This window comes from Melospiza melodia, chromosome 2 (assembly GCF_035770615.1).
Source record: "Melospiza melodia melodia isolate bMelMel2 chromosome 2, bMelMel2.pri, whole genome shotgun sequence".
NCBI classification, from domain to species: Eukaryota; Metazoa; Chordata; class Aves; order Passeriformes; family Passerellidae; genus Melospiza; species Melospiza melodia.
In genome coordinates this window covers 83,578,209-83,595,961 of record NC_086195.1, presented here as the reverse complement: position 1 = coordinate 83,595,961, position 17,753 = coordinate 83,578,209, and positions in this window count along the sequence as shown.

Here is a 17,753-nt window from a genome sequence, read left to right as displayed (position 1 = left end):
CCACATGTACATACCTGTGAAGAGATTTAAAATGTGTGAGCTAATTTGCTTACCAATTTATTACACTAGACTGTATAATTACAAAGCCCTTGTCATGCTCTGGGTTTTTCCAGTGGTTTATTATTGACTCCTACTTGGCTTTTTGTTGTTGTTGTTGTTGATAAGGATTTGGTTTGGGATTTTTAAATTAATCTGGAAAAGAACTAGTGAGATAGAAAATAATGAAGGTTATGAAAGTCAAGCTCACAAAAAAAAAAAAAGGGGACTGTAATGATACATTATCAAGCTCAGGGAGTGGATCACAGTGACAAAGGAAGTTGCAGTTTGCAATGTGAAGGACAGCATAGGCAGAGAGAGCAAAGTATTCTAACTCTTATTTTTGAAATTACCTGGATCAGTCCAAATCTGAATTCTGACCATCATGGGCAGATGATTTGTATTTCAATTTCCTTAGGATTTTGAAAATGCTAACAAAAATAGTGAGACGGCAGAAATATTACAGAGAGATTGAAGAGAATGGGAGGTTAAAATAGCTACAGTGATGATTAACACAGACAAAATGGATGGAGAACTTCTATTTCTGTCTTGTAGCTTTATAGGCCTGGTTTTTACATTTGTAAAGCAGAGGTGACAAATTGAGATTTGATAGAAACATTTTTTCATTAAATGAATGGCACTCACTGCCACAAGAAGTAATTTGAGGAGAACAGCTGAACTAGATATAAAAGTAAAATGGATTATTTTATCAATGAAAATTGATAGAATTTCCAGAATTAGCAACATTAGTGATGCCAAACTCCCAACTAGGTAGTATTTTTATCCTCTAGACATTGTGTTACCTTTCAGTGAAGAGCCCAGCTTTGAGGGGAAAAATATTTCTGGCATGTTACCACCTTCATTATGTACAAGCAAGTGCATAATGTGAGCCCCAGGGCCAGCACATCACCTACTCCAGCAGGAGTTTATCTCTACAAATCCTCTGCTTCCTGAGAAGAAATTTTGGTCAGAGTCAAGGAGATGTTTGTGCTGGAGCAGGCTTGAGGGAATAATTTACTGTGTTTTAGCTGGTAGAGAGTGTGAACTACAGTTCCTTAGGGCAGAAGCTGCTGCCTCTTGAGTGGTGCCACATGTAAGCACCCTGCTTTTATCAATTCCAAGGATGCTGAATTTATAGGTAGTAAGTGTTCTGACACTTCTAACAGAAAATTCTCTTCAACTACTATTTTGTTTGTTTGGATAGAGGCAAAGCAGTGGGATGAAACAACAATTTTCCTTTTACTTTACTTGAACTAAAAATCAGGAAGAAACAATGGGAGAAGTTTTAGGTACCTACCATAGGATCAACCATTAAATGTCTGGTGAAAAAATAATGGCCAGCAGCTACCCATGCAAGAAAGAGCAACTGTAGGAAAGAGGTGATCCCTGTCCATAGTCAGCAAGTGATTGCAAGGGCAAAATAGCTCAGGCTGAGAATGAGAGGGAAAAGCGGTTGGAAAGTTGTCACTTTGGGACTTTCAGCTGTTGCCTGGCAAAAAAGTGGAATAGGATCTTGCACCAGTCATTAGGGAGCAGAATAACGGAGGGGAACTGCCTGTAGATGTTAGGTTGGAAAATTAAAGTTTTAAAAAATCCATTATACTGGAAGCCAATTCTCTGTTGGATGGATGATATTGGACTTCCAGAATGATGGCAATACATTCTGGTGTATATCTTACCTTGATCTGTCTGTTACCTGTGCTGGCTAATTTAAAGAAAGATTGGTTTTCAGTTCTTTAACTTGTGCAGCTCCTGTGTCCCTAAATAAGGTTCATTAATCCCCAGTGGTCCCAAGGTTATGGCTCTGCTGGAGCTGGCAGTGGAGCTGGCAGGGAGCTCTGGGGTGCCCTGCAGCCTCACCAGGTGAAAAGTCACTGCAACTGCGCCCACTGTGTGACAGGAGAAGCACAAAGCTCTTGAGTGGCATAAAATGTCAGTGTGGCAACTCAGCAGGTGTCCAGGCTGGGGCACTCCACCAAATCCACGGGACTGTCCAGCTCAGCTGTCTGTCAGTGAATGCGATGGGCGCTCTGCAAAGCAAAGAGGCAAGAGTCTGCTCTTGCACTCTTGCATTAATGAAGTGATGCCAGCCAAACCTTTTGGTTCCTGTCACCATGACTGACAGCATCCCAAGGAACAGATATGAAGGCTGCCTCAGGCCCTATTTTTCTTTGCCCTGAGCAATGAGCGTCTCTAGCTTCCTCACCAAGGTCTTTGAGCACCACATCATTCTCCTGCCTGCAGACAGGACTCCTCCGTGGCTCTGGTTGTTGATGGGTAGTCTGAACTGCCTAGAGGAGAGGAACATGCTTTGAGCTTCCAAGCAAAGTGCAGACCCACCATTCCCAACACTGGCCAGCCTCCAGCTCCAGCTGCATTTGCCTCTTTCCTTTGGGTAAGTCTGTTGCAGCAGAGAACCTCACTGGCGACCAAAGCAGCGAGAGCTAGTGGGCCTCCTGCAGCAGGGAGGCTGTAACTCCTGGGCTGCTTCTCCAGGTCTGAGCAGGAGAGCAGATGTGCCTAAGCTCTGTCCCTACTGCAGAGGTGAGTGCTGTGCTGGCTGCTCTGGGGACCATGGGGAACAGGCAGGGGAAGAGTGCTCAGGGGGGATGGCTTGGGACCTGGCCCCGTTCTTCTCTGCTGCTGGAGCTCCCTGTCACAGTGGACCAGAGCTGGGATCACAGAGCCTGGCTTCAGCACCCTGAGCTGCCCTGGGAGGAGCTCGCCTGGGGGCTGCTCAGCTGCCAGTGCCTTTTACCATCTCAAGGTCTGCCATGATCAGAATAACCCTGAGCTCCCGGTTGGGAGGCTGGGATGTAACTGCAGGGCAGGGACAGCCCAAGGCAGCCCTGTCCTTGGAGAGCCTCTGGAGAGGTGCAGTCAGTGCAGATCACTTCTGCCAGCTCCCCGTGGCTGCACAACTGCTCATCTGTGCCCCAGCCCCTTGTGAGAAGTGACCTCGATTACCACATTGACCTTGCATGGCTCAGCCTGACTGGCAGGGAGCAGCCTCACTGCCCCCCTCATTCCCAGATCCAGCACCCACACCTGAGCTGGTAACCCCTCAGGAATCAAATGCTCCCACGAGCTCCCTGGAGGTGTGCTGCCACCAGTGGCATGGGGGCACCTGAGCTTCCAGAAGGTCTTGCAGGGTGCCAGGCCTAAGCCTGTTGCTTTCCTTTTGCCCCATTGGCCTGGCAGCTTCCCCAGGGCTTCAGGGCTGTGGGGGTTTCATCTTCAAGGACACAGTTTCTTCTGCCTGCTGGTAAAAGCCTGAGGAGGCTTTTGCTCCTGTTAGATCATATGTGTGCCTGGCTGTCCTTTCTCACCTGCCAGTTAATAGTTAAGCCCTGGAGACTGCAGCCAGGCACTTAGAAGCCTCCCCTTACCTCTGGAAATTAAGGCAGCTTGAAGGTGTGGCGGCTTGCTGCCTGTGAAGGTGCCAAACGCCCACCCTGCCTTTGAGGAGGCTGGGCCAGCAGTGATGCAGGGCTGTACATGGGTGGGAGGATCCATCTGTGGCAAGGCTTGCACGCACAAGTTCACAGGCTGCTTGAGGGAGCCTGTGGGCCTTAAAGATGTTGGGTTGGTGTTGTGGTATCTAATTCTCCAACTCAGCTCCCCTTTGATTCAGTAAAGAACTTTTGTCCTGTTTCCTGGAAAGGGGAACCAGTGTGCAGAAGTTAGTCAGCTCTGGTAAGAGTTCTGCTGGAAACAGCTGCCTGGAGGGCAGGTGTAGGTATTCCCCGGTGCTCCAAGAGGGAAGAGTTGGCCACAGACAGCAAACACGGAGATTCCTCGCATGCTCCTTAGAGTGAAATATCGCTGCTGCCAGGAAAAACCCGACTGGTTCCTCTGGTCCCGGTAGGCTGATTCCAAAACCTGGAGAGACACCTCTCCTTTCTCAGGTGAAAAAATGAAAAATGGAAATGAGACATTTCTGTGTTGGTGGATTAGGGCAAACAGGAGAGCCTGGAGATAACGAAGCTTCTGAGAGCTGACATAATTGGCGTTCAACAACTCACCTTTTCAGACACGGCGAGCAATTTAAATGTGAGCGGTTCAGTTCCTACGCCCTGGGATGAATACTCCCTGACTCGCCAGATGTTTCTTTGAAGACAGCCAGTGGGATTTGCCGAGTCCCAGACTGAAGCTCATTATCTGCTGAGCGAGAAGCCGGGGGAACTCGATAGCCCTCCGGAGCTGCCGGCCGGGTGTGGGGCCGGAGGGTCTGGGGCAGCCCAGCCGCCCTGGCACCGCTGCGGGAGGAGAGCAGGGCCGGCAGCTGCGGGCGGAGCTGCCCCAGCCCCGCTCACCAGCGTGAGGAGCCGTAAATTGGCAATGCGGGCATCCCTAAGTGCACCGGCAGGCCAAATCGGGCAAAAGGGCTGCGAGCCAAAGCCGAAACAAAGTATTTGTGGAACGGGAAAGGGATCGTAGGTTCAACTCCCCTGAAGCGGCGTTGCTGTCGGAGACGCCTGTTTCCAAGGTGAAAGGCAGCGCGGTAATGGAAGAGGAGGGAAAAGGCTGAGTGCCATTCAGCTGGGGAAGCAAGCAGGCTACTGCAGTGTCTGGCATCAGCAACGAAGGGCTGCTTGTAAATAACGCTGCTTCCAGCACTTTGGGATTTTGCAGACTGTCATACTGAGGCTGTTATCGATCCCTGGATACAGGTGCTGAATTCCGACATCCGATAGCTCATTACAGCTGCAGTTCTCCAGCTTGCTTCTTTACAGAAGTGCAGTTTCTACTGCTGAAAAGAGCTTTGTGTGAAGAAATGCTCCAAGGAAGATGAGCTGGTTTTGTCAGGAAGCACAGAAGTGACTGGTGAGGGGAGCTGAGGCCGTGGCTTTTCATCTGACATTTGTGTCAGGTCCTGACAAGGCACTCACAGCACCTGCAGGTCAGGACTTTCCCTCCTGTACCTGCTGCCATTCCTGCATCAGGGTATTTGTGCTTACTGATGTTCTCTTAAGGGTGAAAATAAGGTCTCACCAAAGGATAATTTCCAGAGCAGGCCCTTTTGGTCACCTTTACAGTGCTGTAAAAGTAGCTTGACTTTTGGTCCTAGTTTTCTAATGAAAACAGTATTTTTCTACTGAAAACTTGAAAAAAAGGATTGTAAAAGACTAAATGTGCAGAAGCTTAAAATAGATGCTATTATTCATTTCTAGACTGAAAATCCAGCCAGGATGTTGGCATCTGATTCAACAAAATGTCTTCTTTTCCTGTCCCTTCTTTACACCTCTTTTGAGCACTGAATTCACTTGATCAACATGAAAAACTGCCTTTCTGGGTGATGTGACATCTTGGCAATGCTGGACCATCAGTCCTGCTGTAGTGAGAAGAAGTATTTCCTCCTTATGGCTACTCCATCACTGCTCCCTCTTGGGACTGCTGGCAGGAGCATGGACAGAGGCAGAGGTCCCCCCCTCCAGCTCTCAATCACACCTTGGATGAGGCTGCCAGCTTTTCTGGTGCTTTCAAGAAACTCTGAATGGGCAAGCCTCTGAACTTCTTTAGAAAAACCCTATAATAATTCCCCAATTTGTGTCTTTGCACAGATCCTGTACCAGTGGTCTGTGTACTTACGTACTTTTTTTTTTTATGTGCCAACTACAGGATTTGGTTGGCCAAGCTGCTGCAGCAGCAGGAATCAATCTCCTTTCCTCCTATGAGGTAGGCATCTTTATGATGCAGTCCTGTGCAGAGCAATAGCTGCTCTGCTAGTGCAGTCATTACTAAGCAATCACAGGGAAGGCTCAGCAAAAACAGCTGAGAGCTGCATCCCACACATCACACAGGGAAGGAGGAAACAAGGCTGCTGTACTCCAAGACCAAATAGAAAAGGCTTTAGTCTATGGATGGGAAGGGGGGCTGGTGTGCAGGTGCCTCACGTGATGCCTGACTTTGGGCTGGTGTAAAGGAACAAATGGGAACACTGGGGACCAAACCAGAGGGCTGTCTGCTCTCACCAGCTGCTGTTTCTCAGCCATGCTCTTAGATTCCCCTTCCAGCACATCCTCTCTTTTGGGCTTTTTGCATTTGTCTTATGCCAAGCTGCAGGATTGCATTCACCATGTGTTTAGAAGGAGGGAAGAGAGATTTTTCTCTGAGCAAGTTAATGCAGCCCTAAGCTGACATAATATCCCTGTTAGGGAAAGGGCAGACGATAAAGGACCTTGCGCTGACTTTGCCCTATTTAGCTTCACTGCTGTGTTGGTCCCTCAGCGCTTTTTTGCACATGTCTGAAAACCTGAGGCTCCACCTTATCTGAGTGCTTGAAGCTTGTGTGCTACATGATGCTGCTGTGCAAACTGGCCTGTTAAACTGTCAAGCCTAACCAGACTGTTGGAGAGCTATGGCTGTCAGATAGATAGATCTTGTTCAGTCTTCCTCTGATAAATCCCAGACTACCCTGGGATTTATCAGCAAACTGAAAATTGCTGCACAGTTTCCTTTCCTTCCCTTCAAAGGCTCCTTGGTCAGCTCTTGGGAGCCGTTTGGTTTGGCAATGGTGTGTTGTTCTCTCAGCAGGCACCTGTTCTGCTGAAAACATTTTGGAAATCAGAAAGGCTGATGCTCATTTACATGAAGGACTGCATGTGCCATGAGGGAGGTTTCAGCATTAACAGATGGGAAATTTGCATGTGGATGGAGCCTTCGGTGCCTTTGTGTCAACAGCAATGCAAAGGGCTCACAGCCCATTGAACCTGGATTACACTTGCATCCTTAACATCAGAGCAACTCCCAATGGACAAGGGACAGGTCCTACCTGAGCACCACACAGGAGCAGCAACTGCAGAAGGACCCATGAAGGAGCTAAGATCTTTCAGAGTCTCCTCCAGAAGAAATCGTTTGAAATGGCTCACAGAGTGCTGGAGACCCAGTTGTCAACATAACTGTTTTACAGTCTTTAATTAGCTGAGACTTCATTTTGTCAAGCTATCCTTGTTGCAGGAAATGGTAATGTACTAACAGAAGCAGCCAGTGCGAGGCTATTGATTTTTAGGTGTGTGCTGAAAAATGAGGAGCACAGGAAGCAGACTTGGCTGGTCTCCAAGGGCTGCCAACAGAGAGGAGCAGCAAAAAGAAAGATGTACTGAGAAGTGTGGCCTGCTCTTGTTCCTAGAGGAGCTCATGGATAATTTTCTGTTGGCTCCAATAATTTCTTTGCATTTGGCCCATGTACCAAACATGGTGAGAGCTCTGATGGAAGTTTCCCAGTGAAAGACTTTATTTCTTTTCTGAATGCAGGATATCTCTGTCCTTTTCAAGGTCAGAGTCAAGTGCTCCTGGGAGGAAGCTCCCCCTGGATATGTGAGTAAGTCAGCAGGCTGGATCAATCTTCCCCTCCCAAAGTTTCCATTTGAGGACTTCCTGCAAGGGGCTAGAAGGAGAGAGCAGATTTCCCTTGGTGGCTTGTTGCTTTGCTCTGCCCATGGTGCAGGTGCAGCCATGGATGGAGGACACTTTTATCTGCCCAGATTATTATAGCACCACTTCACAGGTTCTCTTTTACTCCTCCTAATCTTTGTCATGTCTGCTCTTTGCAAAAGAAAGCCACTGATCTCACAAAGACTAGTGTCAGCACACTTCTAAATAATTACTGAGAAGAGGACAACATTGTGAAGAGAGGAGAAATTAGTAGTGCCACCAGAGACCAGCTTTTCAAATTTACCATCCTCTTCCTACTCTGCTCTGTGGGAGAGTAGAAGCCAAGCCTGTCTAGATGACAGAGGGTAATGGGTTGTGCTCTGCCCACAGCCCCATAGGGGGTGCCAGGGGCCGTGGTGGGCACCTGTCCTGTTTAGCACTGTTAGCCAATTGCCTGGAGGAGCCAACAGAGGCACCTGTCAAGTCTCAAAGCTGACCTTGCTCTGGGCACCAGGGTGGACTAAAGACCTCCTGAGGCCCCTGCCAGAAGTGTCCAAGGGTCCCAAGATGAACAAAATGCTGAACCATTGTTGGAGCTACAAACTGTAGCCTGGTGCATTACTTCCCCTCTCACACGTGCGGCAGCTCCAGCCTTGTTTGGTGTGTATCTATTTCCAAATGGTTTCCCGACAATTACAAAAACCCCCGAGATACTTCCATTAGAAACAGCTCCAATGTGAGCAGTCATACCAAATGATGTGGCTGACTGCTCCCAAAGCTATTCACTCACAACTTTTCCCAGAAACCATTATTCTTTAAATCAGGGAGAAGTACAAAACTGGTTGTCACTACGGAAAAGGATGCCCTGCTCTTTGAAGTGGCCCTGGGGAGGATGGGAGGAGCAGGAATAGCTGCAGCATCCTCTGAGGAGGCTCAGTGGGGACAGAAAAGGAAAACAGTGATGTGCATGCAGGGGCCAAGAAGCCAGGAGGAGAAAGCCTCTCTCTGGAGCTGCCTGGAATGATGGCAGGTGATGAGGACCCCTGCATACTTAAAAGCTTTTGCCTTCCAGCCTGGAGTGAGGCAGGCAATCCATATCAAGGTAAATGTAAGAAAGGTCAGTCTGAAAAGGGTAATTTATTTTCTCTCTTACATTTAACAGTGTCTCCAATTCAGGTGATTCTGCCAAAAAAACACATGGGTAATGAGACAGGAGTGGGAGGCAGTTCGTTTCCTGTCCGGGCCATTTCTTCCTCTGGCAGATATCTCATAGCTTAAAAAAAAAAAAAAAAAAAAAAAAAAAAAAAAAAAAAAAAAAAAAAGGTACAGGTTCTGCTAAACAGCCCTGGCTTTCCTGTGCATCCTCTGCATGAAAGTGGTCTCCAAGCCCCTAAATCAATACATTCCTTCCTGTCCTTCTGAGATCACTTATCTGCCATGACTTCACTGCTCTTGCTGCAGACTGCTGAGTTTGTTGCTTTGCCAGTTGAGCTGGGTGCGCTGAAAGAAACCTTTGAATTCCCATGCCCCAGATCAGTTTCCTGGTTCAAAGGCATTTTCCTCCTTTGTCACAGCAAAGCCCACTCCCTGGAAGCTGCAATTCATGCTGCCACTCCAGCCCCTGCCATATCACCACGTGCCATTGGTGGCATAACAGGAATGCAATTCCTGATGAATGAAAAAAACTTCTTTACAATTGACTGAAAGCACTCCTAGCCTTCACTACGAGCCCATGCAGTGGAAATCCAATGTTTCTTTTGGAAGGTACAGGTGGGGGCAGTGCTGGATGCCCCTCCTGTCCCTGCTGTGCTGCACTCCCAGTTACTGCTGCACTATCCTGCAGCAGGCAGTAGGGGTGACTGAAGACACTTTTACTCCCTTTAAGGTGTTTTGGCTACTGCTTCAGTTGGATTTTGAGCTTTTGGATTTTGAATGGCTTTAGATTATACCTTGATATAACCTTCATGGAATGCCTGGGGAAATCCCTCCTGGGCTCCACTCAATTCCCCCTGGGCGTGCACCCCATGCCAGGGGCTGCTGCTGCCTCCCCCTCAGCTCCCTGCCCTTGCCAGGACCTGCAGTGCTGCTCCCAGGCTCCACAGCAGGGACAGGGACTGGGGCAGGTAGCACGCCCCACAGCTTACACAGGATCAAATGGTTTCTTTGTCTGCTTGTAAGGAAAGGGGAAAAAGAAAAGCATCTATTTCACAGCAGTTTCTGCAGCAGAGCCACTCGTGGTGCAGTTTCAGGGACAGAGAGAGCAGCTTCCCACTGCTGCAGCCCTGAGCCCCAGTGTGCTCAGGCAGCCCCAGAGGCACCTCCAAACCAGGCAGCAGGGGATGCGTGGGAGAGCTGTCCTAGGGTGACTTTATGGCCTAAACCAGGTAAATACCTCAGCCCTGGCCCTTCCCCATGGACCATGTGCGCACACCTAGGTTTGCTCTGGCACGTCTCTCCTAGGGGTGAATTTCATCCTTGATGCAGAAGGATTCCTGAGCCACAGGCGTTGGCTGTGGGGTGAGAAGTTGTCTCCAGGAGGCTGTCCTGGCACCTGCAAGCATAAAATTTCCTCTCACCTTCATAATTGACATAATTCTCCACTTACAGGAGTGAGATGTTGACTGAGATTCATGTCAAAGGGGGAGCCAGGAGGATGGCTGCAGTCAGGTGAAATTCTGGCTGAAAAGCAAAATCCCTCAGCTGAGGCTTCTGCTTGAACACCAGGAAATTTCCCCTGGTGTAATTTCTGCCATTTAACAGAGCCACTTCCATTTTCTGGTGTCCCTGGGTTTCCACAGCAGCCAACCAGGACTCCTGGCAGAGGGTGTGTGTTCTTTTGTGGTTTCAGGAACACAGAAAGCCTGTCAGTGTGCCCTTGTCTGGCCCTGACAGATGGGCTGTTCCTGCCATGGGAGAGCATCCTGAAGGCAGCACGAGTGTCAGGGTACAGCACATGCTTCACCTCCTATAAACCACGAAGAAGAGGGAGAAAATGGGAGGAAATTCATCCTGGGTTGTATTTTGCTTATATGCAAAAGTTTATTTTATTGGCTATTTCATGGTGGCAGAGGCTGCTCCATGAAAGCTCAGAAGGGCAGCTTGGCTGTGGATGCTCTGCCTGCAGAGAAGGGCATGGCTGGCTGTGGGGGCTGCAGGAGACTGCTCCCTGTGTCTCTGCACTGTGCTGCTGCCTCCTCAGCACCAGCAGCCTGCAGTGAGACAGAAAGGGGAGGCTGCACACATCCCCAGCAGCTCTCAGCATGCTGGCTGCAGGAAAGCAAAGGAGGGAGGGACTGTGGCCCCTTCCCTGCCTGAGGAACCACCCCTGGGCTTTGCCCATCTATTTTTAAAGTACATTTTGTTCAGACTGATCTCTGTGCAGTGGTGCAGAGCCACAGCTGAGCTCTGAAGAAAAGAAGGCATTTGGGCTCCTGAACAGGCTTCACTGAACTGAGGCTGCCAGAAGCAAGTTTCAGAGGGGTTTCTGGCCCCTTCCCTGCCTGCTGCTGCTGGCATGGCCCCAGCATCCCTCTTCCTGCACTGGCCTATTGACCCTGTGGCTGGACACAGGAGATGCTGGTCTTGTTCATGTCTCTTAATGGTATTTTTTAATTTGCTTTTTGATCTCTTTTAGTGCCACAGAGCTAAAAGGCTGTCATCACCTTGTAGAGCAAAGGCTCCTGTGAAGGAGAAAAGGGAGGGTAGGCATAAGTTATCCTTGGGGTAGAGGTGACGGGCTGTTTCCCCTGGGCCCTGCTCATCTTTGCTGAGTGTGCTGTAGGTGTGCTCTTCAGGAAGCACCTTGAGTGTCCCTCTCTGTCCTGGCAAGGGGGGCTGAGGGGAGAAAAGCAGGAAGCTGCAGCTGCAGAGAGCCCTGGGGTCCCTGGGCTGGGCACCACCTGCATGTGGCTGGTGCTGTTTTGCTGTGCCCACTGCCAGACAGAGCAGAAGGAAACACAGCAAGAGAATCATCACTCTGCTCTTCTCCTGAAGGCAGAAACATCCCACAGATGACACCTGGCTTGAGCCTGGCAGGGAGCAGTGCTGTCCCTTACAAAGGAATGGATGAGCCTTGCACCCCAGCCTGACTGCTCCGGGCCACTTGTGCCCTCCTCTACCAAATAAGATGGATAAAAATGGCAGAACAGGCTTTGTCCTGGACTCAAATGGAGCATGGCTTTTTCTGCAAGAAAATAAGGCTTAACTGACTTTTTTCAAGGGAGCTGAGCAATCTTGGGCAGTAGGTGAGCTGTGACCCGGGCTGTTTCAGTGAAGGGCCTACTGGCCATGAGGATGTCTCTGGAAGGCTCCCCAAGCCACCTGCAGTGTGGAGGGAGGGTGGATGCAGTCAGTGGGCAGCAGACACCCCCACTCTGGGGCTGGGCTGGGCTGTGGGTGCCACTGAGGAGCAGGAGGCTGAATTCCTATTTAAAGGCTTTTCCATCCTTATTTTCTGTGACTCTGCTTCTGTGCTTGGGGGTGGATTTCTTTGTCAGCCACAGAAATAAGAAAGTCTTTGTTAACAGGGGATCTTTATTGCTTTATTGGATATATGTGTTTGACCTTTTGCTCTCAGTTGCCCAGGACATGCAGTGAGCCCAGAGCTACCTCTTCACATCTTCTTAGAAACCACTGCTGCCATGGCACAAACACTTAATTTTAGCTTAGATTTCTGAGGAAATGAGGCCCATAAACTCACCCAAGGCATCTGTCTCATCAGCCAGGCACCCAAGCTGGGCCTGCTTGCCCTCAGCAGATTGTGATGCCACTGACCAACTCTATCTCAACCTGCCAGGCAGGAGTCGCTCCCAGCACTGGGAAGATCATACAGGTGATGCTAGGAGTGATGGATGGCTGTGTGGGTGACAGGTCTGAAACTGAGCTATTCATTGCTAGTGTGATCCACTGGTGGCCACAGAAGGAGCTGGGGGCAGGACAGCAGCACGTGGAGATGGCCTGCCTCCCACTGGAGCTGCCAGCTGGGGACAGAGGTGGGAAACAGGACATGACTGTGATGAGATTTTGGACCCGGTTCTTGAGGGTGAAAAGACTCTTAAAAATGTCAAGGATTATTGACATTTTTAAGAGTCTTTTCTTCCTCTGCCATCCCCAGGAGAACCAGCGCCTGCACAGTGGGGCTGGACAGCCGGGACAGGCAGAGGTGGGGCTGGCCGGGGGGCACAGCTATTTCCCGTTTCCCTGGGGTCAAATCAAATGGTTGCATTTTGTGTGAGGGCAGAGGAGCCAGGCCCTTCACCTCCCTGGCTGCCTGGCCCTGCCTCGGGGCCCTGCCTGCCTCCAGGCAGCCACACAGCAGTTCAGTATTTCAGCTCCTATTGCCCAGGCTGGAGCACAGCTTGGGAAATCCTGATTTATATTGCCAGGGAGTGCAAAGAGTGGCAGGCAGAGGCCAGGGCACCACTTGGCACAGAACAAGGAGACAAATGCTCCTTTCTTCTCCTCTGGATGTGCTCTCTGAACTCAGGGCACCCTGTGTTCATGGACTCCACGCTGCAGGGGCAGAGAGTGCCGTGAGGAAGGGTTTTTCCATTTTGAATTCAGTATTTTGAATAACTAAGAGTAAATCCTAACTCATTTGTCCCCTTTTCTGCTTTTCTGACCCTTAAAACATGTAGGCTTCTTTAAAAAAAAGAACAACTTTGTGAGATTTTACCCTGAAATAACTCCAAATCTCATAAATTCAAACACACCACTATTCAGCTGCCAAGCATCATAATCCTCATGGTGAGACTGCAGGGGGAAGCACATTTAGACATTACCAGGGCTTGCTTTGCCACATCACTGGTTTTATGGGAATAAAACTGTCTTGCAAACTGAGCGCCAAGAGCCAGTGGCTTAATAACCTTAACTTTCTCTAGAGTGTTATAATAACATTTTTAACAGATCCCAGGTGAAAAGTAACCTACTCTGACTTATAGATGCCATTTTGCTGTATCCTAACATCTAGCCAACATTTAGAGACTTGAAAGCTATTTTCATCTGGAGAGAAAACAGCCCCAGGATGGCATCCAGCGTTTTTCAAGTATTTTTTTCTGCTGTTGCTTAGCATTTGTGTTTGTTCCCATTGGTCTTTTTACTTCCCTTTCTAACATTATGCCTGTTCCAATTTGTGAATATCAAGGCAAGCTGTTTGTTGTCTGCAATGATGTAGAAACTGCATGCATCTAATATTTGTCTGGAGTGGTAGCTTTTGTGCCAGCTGACACGGATGGGAACTCCAGGCTCCCACGTGACGACCAAGCTTTTCCATGGGACAGTGAAGCTTTTCAAGAGCAAAAAGATGACCAGGTTTTGACTGGTGACCTCCTGTGAACCAGATTAGGATATGCCAGAAAACACAGGTTTGAAACCCTGGGAGTCCTTTTGACCCCAGCTGATGGAGTCAACTGTGCGTGCATCTGTTCGCGTGATGTGACTGTGCTCCCTCAGACCCCACAGAGGAGCAGCTCCCTCTGCCAGGACTTGCTCTTTCTGGAGCCTTTTTCCCTTCCTGAGCCTTTCCAAACCAGTGAGCTGTGAAGCTGAGCCCTGGGGTAAAACCTACCACACCCAGGGGGTTTATATCCCCAGCTTTACCCCCATCCCTACACAGCCTCTTCCACGAGTGCTCATCACTGTGATGACTTTGGTGATGTGCAGTGACTGTGGAGCCCATAGTGTCAGAGCAAACAGTGTCATGATACACTGGGGCCAAAGCAGGGGGCAGGGGGGATGCAGAGAACCATCCTTCACTTCCCACCTTCCCAACCCAAGTAGTTTCCAAGAGGCAGCAGTGCTGCAGAGCAGCTCTAGGGACGTCCTCTCTCACTGGACCACGGGAGGAAGGATGCAGAAAAATCAATGGGCAGCATCCATTTACTGTAATGGGCTTTTGTTTGGGTCAATGGGCTTCTTCCTCCTATTAATCACCACTGCTGTCCACTGTGCAAAGACAGCACTTGAAGCTAAAAGGGAATAAAATCCCATCCCTTCAGGGAATGAAGGCAACCCATCAGCTAGGCTCTCTCACTTGCATAAGTTCTGTCTGTCTGTCAGTCTGTTGTGACTAAGGTTACAAGGGGAAGAAGGGCTGGGTTCAGTTTAAATATCCATTTATCATTGCAAGGATTACTCAGAAAGAAGTGGCCAGCACATAGGTCTCCCTGAATAATTCTTGACATTTCTACGAGTCAGACATTTCCCTGTGCTATTCAGCTTCCTGACAACCTTTTCTTCTGACACAACTGGCGATGAAATTAGATTTTAAAATTACCTGGTAGCCCTTGCTTAGAGAAGTGTCCATCAGGAGTTTGTCCTCTGATGGGAGCTGGGGGAGGCTCCTAGCTGTGTGCCACAAGCAGCCCCTTGGCTCCATGTTCTCCCAAAATCCCTCTGGGAGCCACACATGCTCACCCAGACCAGCCACGTTGCTGTTCATGCTCAGTGGTGAGGAGTGGCCATGCTGCCTCCACAGGTGTGTGGGAACCAGATCTTCCACCCCTAGGGGAGTCTCCCAAATGCCTTTTCCTGTGGAAGGCAGCAGCAGTGAGGCACCTGTAGAGGGAAAATTGCTCAGCCACCAGTGCTGCACCCAGTTGGGACTTGGTGAGAGCCAGGGCTTGGCTTCCCCCAGGCTGATGAGCCTGTGAGTGAGTATTAAATCTCTTGGTGATTAACAGGCTTCTGGATGGGGCTAGGACTTGGAAGCAGTCCAGGGAAACAGCTCAGGGCTATGCCATGGCACATAAAGGAGCTACACCCGTCAGATAAATTATTCATTGCCACTTTCCCAGCTCAGCTCTCTTGATGATCTGGTACCACTGATGAAAAAAGGCCTGCAGGGAATAACGGGACAAGGTGGGACTGGAAGATCAGAAAGCTTGGACAGAGGCTTTGCAAGGAGGAGAAAACCATGTCACATGGAAACCAACAGGAAGAGGCAAAGATTGAACTGGGAGGTGGAAAGAGAAAAACCTGGTGGAGAAACACTGGAAGTGATTAGAGCTGTGAAACTGGCACCAGGAGAGGAACAGTTCTGGAAACTACAAGGACTGGAGCGCACTTCCAACATTTTGCCAAAGTCAGGAACGAGTGTGTTTAAGATGGCTTCACTGAATGGGTCAGGATGAGGAGCATGAGAACGGCAGCAGCCCAGGGACCACAGAGAGAAGCCAGCTAGGCTAGAGCTGCAGAAAATAAAAGATGATGTGATGAGGGAAACAGCTTAGAGGAGAAGCTACCCTGTTACTGAAGTATTGGAAAAGACAGCTGAGATGACTTGGATGCATGTCAGGAATGTTGCCTAAAAGATCCCTTACATGGCAATGCACATGGAGTGCTAGGAATAGAGGAATGCTGAGCACAGGCAAGCAGAACTGAGCTAAGTGGTTTGAGGGCAAGGGAGGCTTCTCCAAGACCAACAGGGTAGAAGGAAACCTCTTCTGAGCTGACGGATGGACTAGGAAGACAAAACATAAAGCCATTGTCATTTTCTTGGTTCAACTAATTAATGGAAGGGTTTGAAACTCGACCCTTCCAAAGAGCACCTCTCACCCAGATGTTGGAGGAGCTGCTGGTCCCTGGGAGGGCTGGTAGGGAATTGGAAGGAGCTGTCACATCCTGGGAAGAGGATCAGGATCTAGCTTTGCTCACAGCCAAGACACTGGAGTGCACATATGGTCCCTTGTGTGTTTGGTGGACACTGCTTATGGACAGGCTTGAATATTTTATTGAAACCTGTGAAATAACAGTCTTCAGACAGTCTAGGCACCTACATCCCACTGTAATCCTTGGAGTGGGGCTGGTACTGGAAGAGCACCATTCTTCCAAAGTTTTTTGCTACCAGGGAGGAACCGTGGGGCATCAGAGCTGCCTGCTGTGAGTGGGGAGAGTTAAGGAAGATTCTCCATGCAGCTCTTTTATGGCTTTCTGAGATTCATCTTTGCTTTGATTCATGCTGAAATTTATATGCACCTAGCTCATGTTTTGGAGCTTTGAAGTGTACTTCAGGCAGCAGCAAAGGGGCAGTGGATATTAAATGAAAAATTAAAATGAAAAAAAGCAGTTAGTACAAACACAAAGGCACCCATACAGAGAAAAATGATCCCATTGCTTTTCTCATAAAGATTAAAAAGTGCCTTATGTAGGTCAGGATATTTGGCTTTCAGGAATTCAGATGGGAATGACTTAGTGGAAGTAACAAATATGGCCAAGAAAGAAAGCAACAACTTTGATCTACATTGTTGAAGGGGGGCTCCTTCTCCAACAGGATGACTCGCACTGCAGTGGTTCTTGTGCCCACCAAAACCAGAGGGGGCCGTGCCTTTGGGCACAGCTGCCAGGGAAAACTGGGATGGGGGGCAGTGCATCAAGTGAGAACATGGTTATTTAAAATTCATTACATGAAAGCAGCACCTCACAAGCCAATGCAGGCTGTCCATCTCATTCTAGCAATTGCCTTGGGGGAGACACCCCAAAGCCACGAACCCCCTTCCTTCCCACCATCAGTGAGGTGAACTCTCTGGTGTGAGCACCTGGGTTTGCAGCACCTCCTCACCGCAGGAGGATCATGATTATGGAAAACTAAGGACGTGGATAAAGTGTTTGTATATTTTTCTTACTGAAAACATGAAGCCTAAATACATATGCAGGACTGGCCTGGCTGATAGATCCATCAGGTCTTCTATTCTCCAAGATCAAGCTGTCAGCTTGTCAAAGGCAGCTGCTCAGAGCCTGAATTTTGTTTCTGCTCCCACATTAATCAAATTTTAAGTCAGTTCCAGCTTGAATAGTTGTTGTAGTCCTTCAACAAATTGTCTGTACGTCCCTCTTTCTCTTTGGTGAGGACCCTGGGATGGGAGAGAAGCTTGGGCAGGTTCTGGTCCCCTTCCCAGGTGCCACCTCCAAGGACAGCTGGCACTCAAGAAAACCTAGGAGAAAGGAAACAGCATCTGGTTTGTTTCCATGGGGCTGGTTTTCAAGATTCAGGAAGCGCCAGAGACACACTTCTGGGTGCAATTGCTTAGCTTTGTTAGTAGTAGTAAAGCAAGAAAATATAATTCCTTTTTCCAGGAGAAAGTATTTGAAGGGAAATTTTTAAGGGAACTTCTAGAGAAAAAGGCTGAATAAAAACCTGGTAGCAAGCAAGGAAGCATTGCGCTAAAGTAATAAAAGTACTTTGCTTCAACCCTTGCATGGTGAAATACTTGGCTTAATCCTTTATGAGGCAACATGTTCTGAAATTCATTTAATACAAAAAAAGCCCTGTCAGTTTTTGAAATGACAACAAACACTTGACAGGTTTCAAAGGATCTTCTTGTGTTTCCCAAGTTTAGTTTTAT